Consider the following 17,436-nt stretch of genomic DNA (forward strand, 5'->3'; position numbering starts at 1 on the left):
ATGGCGGCAGAGAAGGGGCCGGACATGGCGGAGGAGAAGGGGCTGGACATGTCGGCGGAGAGAACGTGGACTCCATGCAGCAGAGTTCGTCGATACTAAGTTCAATCGTGCGGGACCCTCATGTTCAAGCACTGCTTCGCAAGGAGATGAGTACTGAGAGAGCTGCTTCTAGAGAGGAGGCTAAGCTGGAGCAACTGGTGGTAGACTCGAACACTCCATTGTATGATGGTTGCAATCCTGAGGTGACCCGCTTGAGTTTCACGCTCCAACTCCTGAAGACGAAGGCTAAAAACAAATGGACCGACACTAGCCTCGATGAGCATCTGAAGTACCTAAAGGATGTTCTTCCCGCGGGGAATCTATGTCCTACTACTGTTGATGAGGCCAAGAAGATCGTGTGCCCTCTTGATCTGCCGCATGTTAGATACCATGCATGCATCAACGATTGCATAATTTATCGGAAGGAGCACGCGGAAAAAACAAGCTGTCCGGTGTGCAATGCTTCTCGATACAAGAAGGCCGGGAAGAAATGTCCCCAGAAAGTTGTATGGTACTTACCGATCACTCCCCGTCTCCAGCGGTATTTCGTAGATCCCAAGGAAGCAAAGCTAATGCGCTGGCACACGGAGAGGAAGAAGCCCGACGATGGAGATGATCCGAAGCTGAGACACGTCAAGGATGGAAGCCAGTGGAGAGCGTTGAACAGCTTCTATCGGTATTTCGAATGTGATGCAAGGAACATCGTGCTCGGCGCGTGTAGCGATGGCTTGAATCCGTTTGGCAACCAGAACACCAACCATAGCACATGGCCCGTGTTTGTATGGATGTACAACCTCCCCCCTGGTTGTGCATGAAGTCGAAGTACATTCACATGAGCATGCTTATTCAAGGGCCGAAACAACCAGGAAATAATATTAATTTGTATCTGGGGCTACTTCAAGAGGAGTTAGACACTTTATGGAAAACACCGGCCAAGACATGGGACGCCAGCAAAGGCGAGTATTTCTACATGAGAGTCGCGCTGATCACGATGGGGCACGACTATCTCGGTTACGGATATGTCGCAGGCCAGGTGTGCCATGGATATTGTGGATGCACGCGGTGCATGGATGATACGACGTCTCAGCAGCTAACGTCAAGGAAAAATGGCGGGTCTGGGAAAATCGTGTACATGGGGCATCGAAGATGGCTCGAACAGGACGACCCGTGGAGAAACCGTGGAGATCTATTCAATGGTCACGCTGAGCATCGAGGACCTCCATGTAAGTGGAGCGGTGCCGAAATCGATGAGCTGTTGAAAAACGGGAAGGAGTGCCCCGCGCCGGGAAAGACGATGAAAAAGGCGCCAGAGCCACTGCTGAAGGTATGGAAGGCGAGGTCTGTGTTCTGGGACTTGGAGTACTGGCACAAACTCGATACACCTCATTGCCTTGATCAAATGCACATGTTTAAGAATGTCCTTGAGAGCTTGCTCGCGACACTGATGAACATGCCGGATAAGACCAAGGATGGGCCGAAGGCAAGAAAAGACTTGCAAGATTTGAAAATCAGGGAAGATCTGCACATGCCGCCCCGTAAACAGTCAGACGAGACAGAGGCGGAGACAGAGGCGCGGGAGAAGAAGGGCAAGAAAATAAAGAAAGAGGATTATTGCCCCCCTTCTTGCTTCACCTTAAGTCAGGCTGAGATCGATCAATTCTTGAAGTGCCTTACCGGAGTCAAAGTTAGTTCCGGTTACTGTGGCAAGATAAGCAGATATCTAGACATGGACAAGAAAAGGTTCAGCGGGATGAACTCCCACGACTGTCATGTGATGATGACGCAGATACTACCTGTTGCCCTTAGAGGGATAATGGACAAGCACGTCCGTGACACGCTTATTGGTCTCTACAACTTTTTCGACATCATCTCTCGAAAGTCGATCAGTCTGAAGCAGCTCCGAAGGCTACAGGAAGAGATCGTTGTGATACTGAATGAGCTTGAGATGTACTTCCCGCCCGCGTTCTTTGACGTGATGGTGCATCTGTGTGTCCATATTGTGGACGACATAATAGACTTGGGGCCGTCATTTCACATGATGCCGTTTGAGAGGATGAATGGGATCATCAAAGGATTCGTTCGTAACATGTCCCGTCCGGATGGAAGCATCGTCCAGGGCTATCTGACACAAGAGTGCATCTCTTTCTGCGAGAATTTTCTATATGGCGCAGACCAGCCGCCTGATGTTAGTGTTTGTTTGCCCGTTAACAAGCACGATGGGAGGCTCGAAGGAGAAGGTCACTCCAACGGTCGCAGGGAACTGCACGTGGCATACTCAGATCGATGCAGCGACTTTGACATAGCAAACTTGGTAGTGCTACAACACCTAGATGAGGTAGATCCTTTCGTGGCACTGCACAAAGAAATTATCGCAAAGAAGTATCGTGACCGGGGGGTATGCAGGACGGACGCCGAAGTTACTAGAGAGCACAACTCCACTTTCCTGCATTGGTTCAAAGAGCATATTATTGCTAATCCCCCGGAGGAGGGCTCTAAGGACGGATTGCTCATATACGCCTTAGCACATGGCCCCTCGCCCAACCTCCTAACCTATCAGGCATACGATATCAACGGATACACGTTCTACACGGAGGCCAAAGATATGGACAGTGATGATCAGAACTCAGGGGTGACGATGGAATGCATGACCGGCAGTGACAATGGCGCAACTGAAAGATTTTACGGAAGGGTCGAGGAGATCTGGGAGCTTGACTACTCTGGACTGCACAACACGACGATGTTCCGTGTCAGATGGGCTAAGAATGTCGAAAGAGAAAACCGGCATTTCACTACCATGACTATACCCGACGCCAAGAGCGCTACAGTGAACGCTATCGCAAAAAATGAGCCATGGGTACACGCTAAGCACGTGACACAATGCTTCTTCATAACTGACCCGCGCAATCCCAGCTGTGTTGTCGTGAGGAGAGGCAAAAGGAACATCATTGGAATGGATGGAGTCGCCAACGAGGAAGACTACGATCAGTACGGCAACCCAATGAGGGAAGATGACGATGATGATGAAGTATACGTCAAAATAAGAATCAATACTACATTACCTAAGAAAAATCGTACTCCATGGAAAAGGCAAAGTCACAATGAGGGGCTCAATTATTCTTCAACGAACAAGAAGGGAAAGAAGCTGACTCAAAAACGAAAACGTCAACGCTAAGGAACCGTATGTTATCGGTCAAATGATGTAAAATATATATATATATATGTTCCTATTTTGTATACACACTTAGCCATTATTATGCATGGGTCCAATGATGTAATATATATGTTCCTATTTTGTATACATATTTAACCGTCAAATGATGCAATATATATCGCCTTCCCTTCGTTCACTGCTCTTGGAAAAAAAGAAAAGAAAAGCGAGAGAAAATAAAGGAAAAGAAAAAGGAAAACTGTTGGTTATAGCAGTAGCGCTTTACTGAAAAAGAGCTACAGCTAGTCAAGTTAGCAGTAGCGCTTTCTGCACAAAACCGCTATAGCTACCTGTAATAGTAGTAGCGTTTTTTCTCTAAACGCGCTACTGCTACGTCCACTTAACCCAAAATCCTCACTCTCTCTGCTTCATCCCGCCTCTTTCCCCCCAAATCCCGCCGGGGCCCTGCCCTCGCCGCGCCCCTGCGCTCGCCCCCGCCCTCGCTGCGCCCCTGCGCTCGCCCCGCCCTCGCCGCGCCCCTGCGCTTGTCCCCGACCCCGGCCCCGGCCTCGGCTCCGACCCCGGCGCTAGCCCCCGTCCCCGGCGCTCGCCCCCGACCCTGACGCGCCCGCCTCCCTCCTCTGCTTCCTCCCCTCCCAACTCGGCCGTCGTCGGGCCTGCCTCCTCGCCCCTGCACCCTCTGTAAACCCCCCCAGCGCTCCTCCTCTCTCTGCTAGCTAGGGTTCTTCGGTTAATTTACTTAGGTTTTAGTTAGGGCAGTAGGTTAATTAGGTTATCTATTCAGTTATGAATTTAGCTAGTTTTTTATGAACCGTACGTTTTAAAATAGCAATTGTCCAAATCAACATCCCTTGTTAAAGCAAATTTAGGTAGGCTGAATTTAGGTAGGCTGAATTTATATGCAAATTTGAACTGGACATGTGATATGTGGACATGTGATGTTTTGGACATGCCATGTTTGGAATTTGGACATGTCATCTGGACATGTGATGTTTTGGACATGTCATATTTGGAAAATGATGATTATGTGCAGGGTAAATGATCCGAGTGGCCTATGTTATGCCGGAATGTTGATTCATTTCCGTTCCGGTGAATTTCAGGCGCTCGATATGTCCATTTTTTAGCAAAGGTCATGCCGAAATTTTCCGTGAATTTTGGCATGATTTGTGCTAGATAGTAGGCATATCGAGTGCTGGGAGTTGCTAGGAAACGACATTCCGACAAACATAGATTTATTTTTTATGTCATTTCTCATTTTTTCATACTTTTAGAATTAAACGAGGAGACTTAATCATAGGAAACATGTCGAACAACGAAGAAATTGGGCCTTCTGACCAAGATGCAGACGAGATGGATTATGAGGGTGAACAAGAGTACCTCGACTATTTGACTGATAAGCAAGGTTTGCAGGTCGGCCTCGATGATGGTACTGACGTCGACATCGACACCGACGGCACCGACACCGATGGCGGCACCGAGACCGGCGGGGAAGATACCGGCGGGGATGGTACCGGCGCCGATGCCGCTACCGAAAAGAAGAAGCAGAGGATACGAAAACCTAACAAACTAGGGATTGGACGACTAGTGATCACAAAGATGGCACCTGGCAAGTTTGAGCCATTAGAGCCAGAAGAACCTCGCAAGTGCTATGGGAACCAAGTAGGATGCATCCTACGGGAATGCGCGAGCATCAACGACGATGACTTAAGGAGTAAAGAACATTTGACGCAGTTGCTCCTGACGAAGTTGCACAAGAGATTCAAGTTCCCCGACCGGGATGGTAACATAGAAGAACCGTGGGATGATCCGAAGATGAAAAAGATTAACAATCACGCCATGGGCATGTTCAGCAATGATTTGGCCTCCTGGAAAGGGAGGATGAAACGAGCTATTGAGGCTGAGGAACCCCTGTCCAAGATTCTGGAGGAAAACCCGACACTTACGGTAGAGGAGTTCGAAAAGTTCAAGGACACTTGCGCTACTGAGGCAGCCAAGGCTAAGGCTGCGAAATTCAAGAGCCTTCAGCAAAGGAACACGGGGAAGCATCGCCTCGGAAGCCGTGGCTACCTCGGTAAAAGGCCCATATGGGATAAGGAGGACGCGGAACATGAAGCCGCGGGTCTCCCAAACCCCTTCGCGAAGTTCACCAACCCCTTGGAGCGTGACTTCATCAGGGCCCGCTACAAGTGGGACAAGGAAAAGAAGGTTTTTTACACGGACAGGATCACGAGGAAATTGATTAGACTACTGGTAATTATTCTTTTACCACCTTACATTTAGCTCCATATCTAGTCGACTACACATTTCTAAATGGTTCACGCTCCTTCTGCAGGAGAAGCAACACCAGCTTGCAGCCGAAAGCCCTACTTCTCCGATGAGGCCCAAGTGGGACACCCCTCTCAACCGGGCCTTGAACGAACTTAAGGGACTCCCTTTGGGCCAGCGGCTGCAATATGGTCGTATGCACGGCGCTGGAGACGGCGCCACATGGAAGGTGTTTTACAACGAGGGCCCGGAGGCGAAGAAGCAGAAAAAGAAGTTTAGTCAGGCGGACATCGACGCGAAGGTGAAGCTTGTGGTCGAGAAAAAAGCAGCTGAGGACGCGAAAAAAACAGCCGAGGAGAAAAATGAGTTGCTACTGCAAGCAGTCAATGCAGCTGTAACTGCCTGCAGAAATGATTTTGCTACTAACTTGGTTCCACCTATCCTCAACTGGACAGGGAAAATCCAGACAAGACGGTACATGATTTCCCGTTGCCCAGTTTCGTCGGGAGCAACTCCATGAACAACAACACCACCGCACCATCACTTGCTTACGCAACCGGGCCTCCTCTCGCAGCCGCTCCCGCTCATAGCAGCCCGTCCTCAGTCTCTGGCGCGCTAGGTGGGCCTTCGTCTTTGGTTGAGCTCGACGCCGTCACGGTAATTACATGTCGCACCAACACACACACACACACACACACACATATATATATATAGAATATTCCATTTTCGTTGCCTTTTAGATGTTTTACGCCACAGACATATGTGTTTGCAGGCCAAAGAAACCCGTGCACCATACTCTACTTGATCAAAGGCCAGAAGGTGGATGTGGGAAAGGGGATGATAATGAACCCCTTGCAACCCACGTTCCACAACCAGCCGATCCCCGCTGGGCACTTCAGGGTTAGCTTGTCCAGTGTGAAATCGGGGCACGAGCATTTGCCTCCTCTAGTACATCCTGTGGGAGAGGACGACGAGACCCCTCCGTGGATTGGAAACTGCAAGGGTTGGGTGCTGCTATGGCCGAAGAATCTTATTCGTCTAGAGCCGGCCGAGAGCACACCAATAACCACACATCAACAACCATGTGCGGAGACCACCACCCCGCCTACGCAATTACCAGCTCCTGTAGTGTCGGGTGAGAGCGGCGCACGACGTGATGAAGGGGGTGCAATAGTACTGGCTGATGTAATCGGTCCTATAGAACATATAATGGATGATGAGACGGAGGTCGACCCAATGGGTTTCCTCAATACAAACGCGTATGACTGTGACATAGATATGATGAGTCAACCATATGATGAATCGGGCTATCAGCATGCTAATGAGGATATGGATGATCTGCCCGGGCAGGAAGGTCGTAGCAGGGATTGCAAAAAGTCTCTCTTCATGAAATCCTCACAGGACACGTCTGAAAATGCCGCCTCAACACAGGCTCAACTAGCCGAGGGTCGTACAGTGCTTAGCCCGGGAACACTGGGGCAGGGGTCAAGGAAGGGTCTGGAAGGTGTGCCCAAGAAAAAGGAGAGGAAGAGATCGGGGAAGATAGCTGCCTCCAAACAAGCCAGAGCACATAGCAGCCAGATGATGGATTCTGAAGAGCGTGTACCCGTGAAAGGTGCGGCCATGTTCCATCTCACGGGCGAGCCGATGCTACTGTCGAAACCGCTGGAGGCACTATCAGGGGATCTCAGGAGACTGCACGACCATGTGCTGTCGACTGAGAAAAGCCTACTAGCCTCGAAGGATCCAGGATATCCGACATACGCGGCTCGTGTGCCTGAGGGGAAGTGCTACGTTGACACACGACCCGCGGAGGTGTTCTTCCTGCGGTTTGACCATATCTTTGAGATGTTTCTGACAAGGCGGCTCGATTTTACAACCGTCCGCCTTTTTGCGCTACATATGAGCTCCGTCATGAAGAGAGAAGAAGTCTCGCAAATCTGTGTGGCGGATCCATACTACATGCACGAGTCTTTCTTGAGTCTCGGCGACTTTGAGCGTGAAACTGCTAGGGACTACCTCCAAAACATCATGGTACATAATAAGGACCAGGAAATTGTCCTCCTGCCTTATCGTCCAAAGTAAGTCAGTTCCGGACAACCCTTTCGTACATTTCAATCATTCCTTCTCGCTCATATGAAGAATAATTTGAGGTATCTTTTCCCCCCAGCAACGGGCGCGCCGTCCTTATCGTTCTTTACCCGCGAGTCTCCCACGCCGTGTATTTCGACCCTTCCAGAGACTACGAGAAGAAGGACTACACCCACATAATGAATATCCTGGATGATGCTCTTCAAGGCTTCAGCATTAGAGGTGGCCACATGCAGATCAGGAAACAAAGGAACAAGAAGATGGGTTTCGCGCATAAAACTAACTTCTGCTGCATCCATGTCCCAAAACCAAGAAAGAAGGATGGATTCTACATCCTCCATCTCATGATTGAGTTCAACACGGATCACCAAAAGCTTCGCATGACAAGCAGAAATGATGAACATATCCACAAGTGGCTAGACTCTCATGGAGAAGCGGATTATAAACTTAGAGATGACTTCTTTCGCATCCAAAGGGACATTGCGACGATCATCATGAAAGAAGTCGTCGATGAGAAGGGGATGTTCCACCACGGCCCTATATCGCGAGCTGACGTCGAAACTCGCATAGGCATGCAACGTCAAGACCTCACGCCGTTCAAGAAGCTAAGGTCCATCCTTGATGATATGGAAGGATGGAACTTCTAGTGATTTACGATGCCGATGATGATGATATGTGTCGGTTGAACTTGTATACTTTCTGTAGCGATGAAACTTTGTGACGTCCATGGTCCCTGCCAAACTTGCGTAACGCTACTTTGTTTGTTTGGGTACGATGACCTGCGTACCTCTAGTTAATTAGTTTGTGTAGTGTATGTTGCATCTAGTTGCTAATTAACCCTTTCTTTTTCGTGTTGCTCTAATATATATATTTTGTTGCATATGATTGGACATCCTCTTGATGAACATGCATCTCTAACAGGTACCTAGTTTCTTGACGGCGAGATGGTTGTGCTGCTGCTAGCCTTTTCCCTAGTAGTGATGCCCCGTGCATACCGCACGCCTCGCCGCTATTACCGCGTCGAGCCTCCGTTGTCCCGGTCAAGTCTCAAGGGTCATGAAACCACACCACCCAACCCCCACTGCAGAGTACCACCGATCATCACCGACCGATGACGAGTTTCACGCTTCCATCAGACCACTGGGCTCCAGTCCGAATTGCGTGTCACTCGTTTTTTCCCCCTTGCTGAATAGGCTTCGATTCCCTGGATCCTTACACCGTAGCCACTCAATCCAGTTCCACCTTCAACATGACTCCATGGTAGATGATCAGTCCACCCTCGCACCCGTCGATTTCAAGCTCACATGTGCACCGTCTTGAATCAACCCCGCGCCATAGTCTTGTTGAAACCACACAAGCGCTTGGGCCTGTGCCACGTGTTCCACGTCCAGAAGTCGGTCACCATCAGCATCACGCCCCTACGTCGTCAGCGCCGATTCCACCACGTCTTCTGTACCAACCGACTCACGTCGATCCGTCAGACAATCTAATCCGACCCAGCCGAATTTGTCCGACTGCACGACACGTCCTAGACTCCTCAAGCCGTCACCGTGACCATCACCATCCGTACACATATGTGTACCAACAAAGAAAAAAAAACCAAGGCAAAGTCCACATAGCCTTCCCCAACATACATGAAACCCGATTCATCACACGTCTGTAGCTGGCCTTTCCTTTCCTTTTCTTTTTTCATGGTAGCATCACGATCTGACTAAGTCCTTGTGCTGTATTTTTTTTCCAAACAAATCTCTTCACATGCAAGCCTTCACAGCTCACCGAACGCCTCTGCAGCCTCTTGTAGCACACAGTACATGACCACACGCCTGTGCACTGCCCTTGTGCAACTCAACGGAACTAGCCAGCCCAACACGGTTCTTGCTCCACCTGTGCCGCCGCCTCCCCTGGGTCCCCACCAGGCTTCGGCCCAGCCGCATGCGCCATGGCCTCCCGTACGCATCACGCCGCCGCCTTACCCATCGATCTGCTGCCCCACACGCGTTACATGCACGTGCCGCCACTGCTACCAATTCGATCTGGTTGCTGCCAACGCCTTGTTGTTGCTGCTGCTTCGTAGCGATCCTGCTTGCGCCACTACTTGCTGCTTTCGTGTTACGTGCCGCCGCTCGCACGCGCCCTCGATCAGAACATCCGATCTCGCCGAGAAACACGCCGCGCTGGTCCGATTGCTTTTCCGTAGACTGAAACAACCCGACACCTCTGCTTCCTCGATCTTGCACAGAATTTCGTCGTCGTCTCATCCTCCTCCTCTAAATCAACCTCGGTCGCCTCCCGGACCTTTTCAACCTTGCTCATGATACCACTATTAGAATAAATCCAAGGCACTCCGTCGATCATCCGAGGACCAAGCAATCACACGAGCACGACACCGAGATTTGTTAACGAGGTTCACCGATATGGCTACATCCCCGGGGCCTGATTATGGGCTCTCCTCCCCATGACACCGCTACAATACCGCACCCGGTCGCCCTGGACACCGGCACATGCCGCCGGCTTCCCCTACGTTCCGGTGCTATTATGTTGGCATAGGTTACATCGTGTGTCTACCCCCGCTATATATGAGAGGCCTAGGATGCAGGTGTCCTACTAGGACACGACTTCATATCCTATATAAACACAATACTACTCAGAGTCCAACTGTAACCTAACTTGTACATAATATTCGACACAACTCTAACATTTGTGATGCTAAATCATGTCTAATTTCATACGCAGCCATCCCTAGCTTTGAATCTGGTTGTTGTTCATTTTATTCATGGGTTCTTGAGGATGGCGCAGGATTTTACCTTTCGTGATTTATTTTGTGCGAGTTCATACAGAGTTCGTCCTCTGTTCTTGTTTTGATTCGAGGTCGCTGTATTTCTAGCAAATTTCTTAGCATTCTCTGTCGAACAGAAGAGCATATGCTGATGCTACTGGCTCGCTCCCTTCTATTTTTATGCTTGGCATAATTTTCTCAGGTTTTAGTTCATCTTGAGCTATCTGTCCTTTGTCTTCAGGATAGCAAAGTTGGCAGCCCAATTTGGTAGAACTAAAATCGTGGATTTCAGTTAGTTGCTAGTCTAGCTGCTGTATGTGCTACAGGTTCTCGTCTAGTGAAATCAGCTCCAGGCAGTGTAGTTCTTCTCCATTGAAAAAGTATTCTGCTAGTACGTGCAAGTTAAGCTCCCATTTGATTAGCCTATAACCTTGCCGTGCAACCTCTTGGTCTAATTAAGCACTAATTTTTCTAGTACACTTTTCTGGTGCTTATTATTGTTTGAGCTCTCAAGTCAAGATTTGAGAATTGTTGGACTAGTTTCAGTCTGTTTTGACAAACATATTTTGTTTCCGCTGCGTATTCCTCTATTCCGAGCATCATATATAGTTTTCCGTAAATATTGTGCAAAATTTTTGAGAGGTTAAAATTTTCAAGGTCGTCATTCAACCCCCCTTCTGACTCCCGGCATTCGAACCTACAATTGGCATCAGAGCCCGGTCGGCTCATCTGTAGCCTTAATCAGCTCTTGAGCCATGGAGTCATTTGCGAACCCGTCGCGTCCTCCGCTGTTCTCTGGGAGTGACTGGCCATTTTGGAAGTCTCGGATGAAAACATTTCTTGAAGCTCAAAGCTATGCAATATGGCAAATTGTTGTGCGAGATTTTTCAATACCTGCGCGTGTTGGTCCTGAGAATATAGTTGATGTTGAAAATAATTCCAAATCTATTAACATTCTCTTGTCAGGTTTGGATAGGAGAGAGCATGAGCGTGTTGCACATCTAGACATAGCCCACAAAATTTGGTCCACTCTCATCACTTACCATGAGGGCACTAGTGAGATTAAGACAGCTCGTCAGGACATTTACAAAGCCGAGTAGAACAAATTTGAGCAGTTACTTGGTGAGTCTCTAGAGGACATGTTTGGTAGGTTTGAGGTCATAGTTGGGAAATTGAGGGGTGTCGGGGTTGTGTACACTGATTCTGAGAAAGCTAGACACATCCTAAACTCTCTGGACCCAATCTATGAGATGAGAAAGATCGCGATTCAAGAGTCCCGTAAACCTGATGAGCTCACTGTAGACATGTTGTTCTCCAAGCTTAAAACTCACCAAATAGCCAGTGGAGGTAGAAACCCACCTAGGAACAGGACTCTTGCACTAGTTGGTAGTGAATGCCAAACTGCACATGGTCCCTCTAGTGTTTCTGAGTCTGGCAATGGTCCTTCTTCTGGTTTTTCACTTGCTTGTTTGGTTTCAGTCTCTGATTAACAACTTGAATCTTTGCCTGAGGATGATCTTGCTCTTTTTGTCCGCCATTTTTCCCAAGCTTATAAAAAAGTGAGAGAAAGGAAAGGCAAACACACAAAAATCTGTTTTGAGTGTGGTGTGCAGGGGCACTACAGGTCTGATTGTCCAAATTTCAAAGATTATGGTGAAAATAGTGGTGGCAAGAACAACTACAGCAAGAAGAAGTCGTTCTCTCGTCATGAAACCAAGTTCCGGTCAAAGGCTGAGAAGCATCTTCAAAAGATGGTTGCTGCAATCGCTTCGGGTCTACAATCTGCAGTAGATTTAAGCGACATCGACTCTGACCAGAGTGGTGAGGATGATCCTCCTTCTCCCAAAGGGAAGGATACAAAGAAAAAGGCGGCTGATCGGCTCACCAGCATGTGTTTTATGGCTCATGAGGCTGATGAGGAGAACGACAACACGGATGAGGTACAAATGTCTTATGATGGATTATATGCTGAGTATGTGAAAGTTGAAAATATGTTTTTAACGCAAGCAAAAGTCCTTAAAAAAATGCACGCGCACCATAAATGATAATCTTGCTCAAATTGATTCTCTCACACTAGAAATAACTACACTGAAGGATGCTACTACTAGTGTGCCTTCTCATAATATTGATGATTGTGCTGGATGTGATGTGTTGCGTGCTGAATTAGAACTTGCTAGGAATACTCATGCTAGTATGTCACAGCTGCTTGAATCTACTAGAAATGAACTTGCTGATGTTAAGTTGAGCCCTTCCTCCCTTTGTGTTGAAAATACACCTATGTCTGTTCCTAAACTTGCAGACTATGCCTGCCCAAACTGTGATAAATTAAATGCTAGAATTAAGAATCTTGAAGTTGAGCCCTTGATCCCTTTGTGTTGAAAATACACATATGTCTGTTCCTAAACTTGCAGACTGTGCCTGCCCAAACTGTGATAAATTAAATGCTAGAATTAAGAATCTTGAACAGACACTTTTTGATGCAGAGAATCCTCATTCTTGTTTGAAGTGCAAATACTTTGGTGATAGGGTTAAAAAGTTGAATCAAATGATCCTAGATGTGCGTGCTCCTGGAAATTGTGTAAAATGTCCTAAACTCGAAGAAGAAGTTGAGGAACTAGGAGCTCATCTCAGTGAACTCTATAAGAAATATGATCTTGTTAAAGCTTCAAATTCAAAGAAACCTACTGATTCTTGTGATGCTTCTTCTAGTTCTGTTACTACTTGTACTTTCTGTACCATACTTGAGAATGATCTTGTTGCAATGCATGAAGCATTTCGGGTCAGGTTTGGCAAGGGTGTAGCAAATCCTGTGAGTGTAGATTGTGTCTCTTGTGAGGGATTAAAACTTGAGATTCAGGCCTACAAGGATAGATATGGGAGAGCTGTGAGGGTGTCCTCCTTAAAAGAGTGTTTATCGTGTTCTTCCTATGCAAAAGAAGTAGCTTACCTCAAGACGACCCTAGAAAAGCTCTCAAGTGGTGAGAAAAGATTAAACATGATTTTAGATAAGTCAAAGGTGAGTAAAGGTCTAGGTCTTGGTTTTGACTTTGTGGAAGATTCTAGGAACAACCCTCCAGAACCCATAGGCATTCGAAGTGATGGAGCTATCTTGGTCCGTGAGGATGAGAGAGCGACAGTTTTTCAGTCTGGGGGACTTTTGCCCATGAGTCCAAATGACAAGGGTACTTCTCCTTCCACTGGTTCTCGTGCTGAAAAAGAGAGAATAGTTTACTAGTGCACCTATTGCCACAAGTCTAGACACCTTACTGAGTTTTGCTTCAAAAAACTTAGAGATGAACGTAGATCTCATGTTCGTGCTCTTAGAGGCATGCAACGACGGGCTCGTGCGCTGCATGTTTCTAACACACATGGTCAGAGTGAGTACTCGCATGGCTCGGGTAGGAGAGACTATTTTAAATCCAACGAGACCGCTTCCAGAGCCCGATTTACTAGGGGTAGAGGTCAACAAAATTGTAGGTATCAAGATGGCCTTGCATTGCATGCTAGTAACACATGTATTTCTGCTCCTGCAAAGGGAGTGACCTAGTACTGGATTAAAAAATGTTTACTTACTAATCCCAGTACTGAGTCACTTCGTTGTCGCTCTTTTGTGTAGGTTGGTTGTGAGGGTTTGGCAAACAAGTGGCTTATTGACTCTGGGTGTTCACGCCACATGATTGGTGATACCAAATCGTTCGCCTCCCTCTGCAAAGCGTCTATTGATGAAAAGATCACTTTTGGGAATGATGCACAGGGTTGCATTGTGGCCAAAGGAACAGTGCGAGTCAATGAGAACTGTCTTCTCAAAGATGTAGCCCTTGTAAGTAAACTGAGTTATAATTTGATTTTAGTTTCACAGCTTCTTGATGAGGGTTTTGAGGTTCGTTTCAAGAAATCTGCTTCTCGTGTTCTTGACTCTACTGGTGATCTTGTCTTTGGTATTTCCCGTGTTGGTAAAATCTTTGGTGCTGATTTTGGAGTGCGTTTGTCCTCTGGTCCGCGATATTTTGTCGCCTCTTCTAAGATGAGTGAGTTTCAGTTGTGGCATCGTCGTTTGGGGCATGTTGGTTTTGACCACCTGATGCGAATTGGCAGCCTTGATCTTTTGTGAGGTTGGCCTAAGCTCAAAGCCACCAAGGATATTGTGTGTGCCCCATGCCGGCATGGAAAGAAAGTATCTGCTTCTCACCCTCCAATCAATATGGTGAACACAACTAGACCCGCTCAATTGTTACATATGGACACAGTTGGTCCAGCTCGAGTCCGGTCAGCTGGTGGGAAGTGGTACGTGCTTGTCATCGTAGATGATTTTTCTCGATACTCTTGGGTTTTCTTTATGGAGCATAAATCATAAGCATTCAATCATTTTCATGATTTGTCTTCAAGGCTATTCAATGTATTTCCTGGTGAGATGAAAACGGTTTGTAGTGATAATGGTTTGGAGTTCAAAAATTCTTCCTTTGCCGATTTCCTTGCTGAGAGAGGAATTGAGCACCAATTTTCTTCTCCTCGCACGCCTTAACAAAATGGTGTTGTGGAAAGGAAAAGTAGAACTCTTGTGGAGATGGCAAGGTCCATGCTTGATGAATTTGGCACAGCGCAGCGTTATTGGGCTGAAGCCATTAGTACAGCTTGCTATGTGTCAAATCGTGTTTTTCTTCGGAGTTCCTCGAAAGTGACCTCTTATGAGTTGAGATTTGGTAGAAAGCCTAATATTTCTCAATTGCGGGTGTTTGGTTGCAAGTGTTTTATCCTAAAGAAGGGCCTTCTCGACAAGTTTGAGTCGCGCACTTCTGATGGTATCTTTCTTGGTTACCCTGCTCACATGATGGGCTATCGTGTTTTAAATTTAGAATCTAACCTTGTGGTAGAGACTTGCGATGTAACTTTTGATGAGGCTAGCCCAGCTAGACCCGAGTTTTCATGTACACCACAAGTTTTTGAAACCTTATTCGTTGAAGAAGATAATGAGGATGGTGTGGGACAAGCTCCCATATCTCTTGCACCTGCCGCAGAACCTGCTACCACTTCTGTTCCAGTGGAAGATGGCCCTGTACCTAGTACTTCATCTACAACATCCGTACCCTCAACATCGATGGCTCCTGATCCTACCTCCACTTCAGCTGAGGCTGAGGCTACCACAACTACTTCCTCACCTGCTTCTGACGTCCTTCAGGGATCTCTACGTCTTCATCATGCTCACCCACCAGATCTCATCATCGGCAACATCTCTGAGCGTACTTTGCGCTCCAGGTCCACTCATTTCTCAGACTTTGCACATACTGCATTTGTTGCATCTTTTGAGCCCCGAGATGTTAGCCATGCGTTAGAAGATGAAAACTGGATTAGGGCAATGCATGAGGAGTTAGAAAACTTTGAGAGGAACAAGGTCTGGCAACTTGTAGAACCCCCGTTTGACCAGAGTATAAATGTCATTGGAACCAAGTGGGTTTTCAAAAACAAATAGGGAGAGGATGGCCAAGTTGTTCGCAACAAGGCTCGCCTAGTTGCTCAAGGTTATTCTCAAATTCAGGGTTTTGATTTTGACGAGACCTTTGCACCTGTTGCACGGTTGGAGGCGATACGTATTTTACTTGCTTACTCTGCTTCCAAGGGGTTTAAGTTATTTCAAATGGATGTCAAAAGTGCTTTTGTAAATGGTTTCATTGATGAAGAAGTTTATGTAAAATAGCCCCCTGGTTTTGAAAATGACAAGCTCCCAAACCATGTCTATAAATTGCAGAAAGCTCTTTATGCTCTTAAGCAAGCCCCTAGAGCTTGGTATGATAGACTCAAAGGGTTTTTAATCAAGAAAGGTTTTAAAATGGGTGAAGCTGATAAGACCTTGTTCACTCGTAGGCATCATAATGAACTACTCTTAGTGCAAATTTACGTAGATGATATCATCTTTGGTGGCTCGTCTAATGCTCTTTGTGCTAAGTTTTCCAAAGATATGAGTGATGAATTTGAGATGTCCATGATGGGTGAGCTGTCCTTCTTTTTTGGACTGCAAATCAAGCAAACAAAGCAGGACACCTTTGTATATCAAGGCAAGTACACGAAGGACATGTTAAACAAGTTTGGGATGAGCGATTCCAAGCCACTCCATACCCCAATGTCCACTGCCACAATACTTGATGTAGATGAAAATGGTGAGGTAGTGGACCAGCAAGAATACAGAAGCATGATTGGCTCACTACTGTACTTGACTGCACCGAGGCCAGACATACAATTTGCAGTGTGCCTGTGTGCTCGTTTTCAGGCTTCCCCAAGAGACTCCCACAAGCAAGCCATCAAACGCATTTTAAGGTACCTCCAAGGAACACCTGATTTTGGCCTATGGTTTTCTAGTTCTTCTGGTTTAGGAGTTAGGGGGTTCACAAATTCAGACTTTGGTGGGTGTAGAATAGACCGCAAGAGCTCTGGCACTTGTCACTTTCTAGGTACTTCCCTTATTTCTTGGTCTTCTAGGAAGCAATCTAGTGTAGCACAGAGCACAACCGAGGCAGAGTATGTAGCAGCTGCGAGCAGTTGTAGTCAGATTCTTTGGATCTCATCTACTTTACAGGACTTTGGGATTTTCATTTCTTCTGTTCCACTTTTCTGCGATAACACTAGTGCGATAAGTATTGCTAAGAATCCAGTCCAACACTCTAGAACTAAACACATTGAACTGCGCTACCACTTCATAAGAGACCATGTGGAGAAAGGTGATATAGAGCTCCTGTATTGATATAGAGCTCATGTATGTTGATACTGAGCATCAGCTTGCTGATATTTTTACCAAACCTTTGGATGCTAGTCGTTTTGCTTCTTTGCGGGGAGATTTGGGGGTCGTCGGCCCCTATGGGATCTTGTGAAGAGGGAGGTTGTGTTTTTCTTTGTTCATATGTATCATATTGCACCTTGCATCATATGTAAGATACCTTTGAGCTTTGATGATTCTTTTGTTGAAGAAATGTTCATAATGAAGTTGCTCTTGGCCATGTTATGCTTATTGTCTAGCTCATCCTGTCATGGTTTGCCATATATGGATAACCCTTTGCATGCTAGTTTTAATTGGAAATGAAGTTGAACTAAATAAACATGTTGACCA

Source organism: Aegilops tauschii, chromosome 4, assembly GCF_002575655.3.
Source record: "Aegilops tauschii subsp. strangulata cultivar AL8/78 chromosome 4, Aet v6.0, whole genome shotgun sequence".
Taxonomy (NCBI): domain Eukaryota; kingdom Viridiplantae; phylum Streptophyta; class Magnoliopsida; order Poales; family Poaceae; genus Aegilops; species Aegilops tauschii.